General features: G+C 47.0%; 8 non-coding genes across 8 annotated transcripts; 2 read left to right on the top strand and 6 right to left on the bottom strand.

Moving 5' to 3' along the window:
- Positions 1-350: 350 nt before the first annotated feature.
- On the bottom strand, positions 351-423 carry TRNAV-CAC. Its single transcript has one exon. It is a non-coding gene; the product is annotated as a tRNA-Val (tRNA).
- A 190-nt stretch (positions 424-613) lies between these two features.
- On the bottom strand, positions 614-685 carry TRNAE-UUC. Its single transcript has one exon. It is a non-coding gene; the product is annotated as a tRNA-Glu (tRNA).
- A 268-nt stretch (positions 686-953) lies between these two features.
- On the top strand, positions 954-1,025 carry TRNAE-UUC. The gene has a single exon. It is a non-coding gene; the product is annotated as a tRNA-Glu (tRNA).
- Positions 1,026-1,228: 203 nt separating this feature from the next.
- Positions 1,229-1,301, bottom strand: TRNAV-CAC. Its single transcript has one exon. It is a non-coding gene; the product is annotated as a tRNA-Val (tRNA).
- A 456-nt stretch (positions 1,302-1,757) lies between these two features.
- Positions 1,758-1,864, bottom strand: TRNAL-CAA. Its single transcript has 2 exons — positions 1,827-1,864; positions 1,758-1,803 (listed from the first exon to the last, which is right to left on the bottom strand). It is a non-coding gene; the product is annotated as a tRNA-Leu (tRNA).
- Positions 1,865-2,009: 145 nt separating this feature from the next.
- Positions 2,010-2,082, bottom strand: TRNAK-CUU. The gene has a single exon. It is a non-coding gene; the product is annotated as a tRNA-Lys (tRNA).
- Positions 2,083-2,308: 226 nt separating this feature from the next.
- Positions 2,309-2,381, top strand: TRNAV-CAC. Its single transcript has one exon. It is a non-coding gene; the product is annotated as a tRNA-Val (tRNA).
- Positions 2,382-2,599: 218 nt separating this feature from the next.
- On the bottom strand, positions 2,600-2,671 carry TRNAE-CUC. The gene has a single exon. It is a non-coding gene; the product is annotated as a tRNA-Glu (tRNA).
- Positions 2,672-3,411: the final 740 nt, after the last annotated feature.

Raw genomic sequence — 3,411 nt, 5'->3', positions numbered from 1 at the left:
TGGGGTGGCTTAGGAAGTGGAAATACCATTTGGGGAATGGAAAAGAATGGCCGATGTAAATGCGAAAATGAAAAAAAAAGGGACTGAAAACGTGAGGGATTCCTGGAAGAAAGCGGTTTGAGTGAAAATAATGGGTGAAAATTGGAAAAAAGTGGTGTAAGCGCTCAGATGGAGGGGGTTGAAGTCAAAGTGTGGGGAAAAGAACGGCAAAATAGCGCTCAGGGTTTGTGGAATAAGTCAAAGTACGGAGGAGAACGGGAAAAGGCAGCTTGGATTCTTAGAAGAATATGGATATGTAAAAGATACAGACGTACAAAAAAAAAAATTAAAAGGTGAATGAAAAACTGAAGTGTTTCTGCCCGGTTTCGAACCGGGGACCTTTCGCGTGTGAGGCGAACGTGATAACCACTACACTACAGAAACCACACATGAGGTTGCTGTAGGCCGCTATTTCCAGTAGGGTTCACCAAAGCTCTTTTTCCACCCGAATTCCTCGCCGAACCTCGAAAAACGGCCGTTTTCCGGTAAGCAGCAAAAATTGGAGGCGTGAGGAAGAAAAAAAAAAAGTGAAGAGAAAGAAAACAGAGCCTCCGACCCGCTCTACGGGTTGAACTTCCCTGACCGGGAATCGAACCCGGGCCACGGCGGTGAAAGCGCCGGATCCTAACCACTAGACCACCAGGGAGAGGTGAAGGACTGCACTATTTAATTTTATCTCATTTTTCAATTTTTTTTTCCTTCACTCTGTTATTTTCTTTCATTTCGCCCCTTTTCTTACCTTCTCCTCTTCCTCTTTTCCTCCCCTCGATTTCAAACGTTTTTCCTCGTTGCGAATGAGCTCTTTCCGCCTTGCGCGTTGCCAACGCTTCCTTCAGCCCTATGCAAAGCATTGCAAAGAAAAACAAAGTGCAACAATAAACTGTGAGATCGGTAAAATAAAGCCTCACAAGAGCTCCCTGGTGGTCTAGTGGCTAGGATTCGGCGCTTTCACCGCCGCGGCCCGGGTTCGATTCCCGGTCAGGGAAAGATGCACTTAATTTTCCCCAAATTTCATCGCTTTTATAAATTCTCACCACCCCCAAGGAAAATATCAGCCTTAAAAGCGGAGCTGTGAAATTTCGGTTTTTCCTTTTTGTAGCCGCTTTTCCTACCACCTCCTGTGCGGCTGTAAGGGATGAAGAACCACCAAAATCGCGAAAATAGGTTAAAAAGATAAAAACAAGGTGAGTGTTTCTGCCCGGTTTCGAACCGGGGACCTTTCGCGTGTGAGGCGAACGTGATAACCACTACACTACAGAAACCCCTGTGATACTGTATCCCTGCCTGTCCCCTCGGTGACATCAAAATCTGCTTTAAAAAAAATAATAATTTAGGTCATTTTCCTACTTTTTTAGGTCATTTCTCCGGCCTTCTTGCGAGGGAGGCTCGTTTTGCTGATTTCTCTCCCATTTATGCATCTGCTGCAGCAGTTTGTTTTCCCCAACGCAAATCGGGGCAAATATTATGGCAAAAAAAAAAAAAAAAGGTGGTTTTACCGCTGATGGCTTTAAAATAAAGAGAAAAATCAGAATAGAAGGGAAGCAAATGCTGCTCTGCTGTTCCCCCTCCACGGCCGTGCACAGGACTGAGGAAATCTTCTATTAAATCAACCCTTTTGGGGCAAAAAACAGTGAAGTGCTGCATCTCGTGGGACCGTAAGAAGTGAAGGGGAAAAAAGATGTCAAAATTTAGGGGGGGGGAGAGGCAAAAAATGCACTTGTCAGGAGTGGGATTCGAACCCACGCCTCCACGAGGAGACCAGAAATCCCAACCAGGGAAGGCAGAACCTTGAGTCTGGCGCCTTAGACCACTCGGCCATCCTGACGGCGAGAAAACGGTCCCTAAAAAGGTATTATCTAGACCTAAAAATGATGTTTTTTGTAATGTACGTTTTAATTGGGGCTTTATGGGGCTGGTCGCTACAGGGTTGGTTTAGATTGGGAAAAATAAAGGGGGGAAAAAGAATCAGGCGCCCAACGTGGGGCTCGAACCCACGACCCTGAGATTAAGAGTCTCATGCTCTACCGACTGAGCTAGCCGGGCTGCTCGAGGTACCCCATTTGACCCTATTTTGCTGTTGGTTTCAGCGGTTTCGTCGTTGTTGGGCGCTGCAAAATGCGCCACCGGGCTGCGTTTTTCTGCTCGTATTCCGAAGAAAAAAAGGCTTTATTCAGGGTCAAAAAAAAAGATGATTTATTTCGGGGGTCAATTAAAGGGAGAATTCAATTAAAGAGTGAAGGGAGTGGGAGGTAAATGAGTCCCCACGGAGGTTTCTGTAGTGTAGTGGTTATCACGTTCGCCTCACACGCGAAAGGTCCCCGGTTCGAAACCGGGCAGAAACACTTCGGCGATGAGTTTTTTTCCGCTTTTTGAGATTTAATTATTATCGTTGCTGCGTTTGGAAGTGAAGCCCAACGCTCCCCGCCGGCAGGAGTTGAGAAGGAAACGGAATCAAAAAAAGCAGGGGAATTATTCCCTTTTTTGGGGGAGAAATTCAGAATCTTTCCAACGAGTAACAGGGGAAAAATAAAAAGGGGGAATTGGGGGGAAAAAAAATGCTTTCCCTGACCGGGAATCGAACCCGGGCCGCGGCGGTGAGAGCGCCGAATCCTAACCACTAGACCACCAGGGAGGTTGAAAAGCTGTAATTATTGCCTACTCCATCACACCTACCCAAAATTACTTTTATTTTTTTTCCTTTTTTCTCTCAATTTTTGATCAATTTTTCTTCGATTTTAACTCCTTGCCTTCGGGGCTCATCACTTCAATGACTTCCCGACTCAGACGATTCTAACAACTTCAGATCAAGATCCCACAAGGCATTTTATCTCCTCATTTTGACCTTAACGCTGAAATTTGGGGGGGTTTAGGCAACGTGGCCATTGCACGACACAGGAATGGCTGCTGTGCTCTGACACATCGGGGGTTCTGCAGATGTTCCCATTCACCACCCCCAATCCCGTTGCCCACGCTGAGAAAACACCACAACTGCTGCTTAGGAGAAGTAATTTCTTATGATTTCTGCAGTTTGCATCCAGGATTTAGCAGGTAACACTCATGGGGTCGCGAACCAAAAGCCATCTCTGCGGGGCGATGTCCCAAAAGCCATCTGTGGGGTGACCCCATATGTGGGGTGATGAAACCATGGAGCGTTCCCAGATTTGGGGTGATGAGACCCTTTGGTTTCCCCACATTTGGGGTGAAGTGCCCTTGGGGTCTCCCCACAGTTTGGGTGATGAGACCATGAGGTCTACCAAAGGCTGGAGGTGACGAAACCATGGGGTGCCCCCAGAATTGGGGCGATGAGACCATGAGATCTCCCCAGATTTGGGGTGATGAGACCCTCTGGATTCCCCACATTTGGGATGATGA

This window comes from Centrocercus urophasianus, unplaced genomic scaffold (genome assembly GCF_019232065.1).
Source record: "Centrocercus urophasianus isolate 14NV4802_14NV808 unplaced genomic scaffold, USGS_Curo_1.0 seq_280, whole genome shotgun sequence".
Classification (NCBI taxonomy): Eukaryota; Metazoa; Chordata; class Aves; order Galliformes; family Phasianidae; genus Centrocercus; species Centrocercus urophasianus.
Note: the sequence above shows the minus strand (reverse complement) of the source record. Positions and strands in the feature narration are given on the sequence as shown.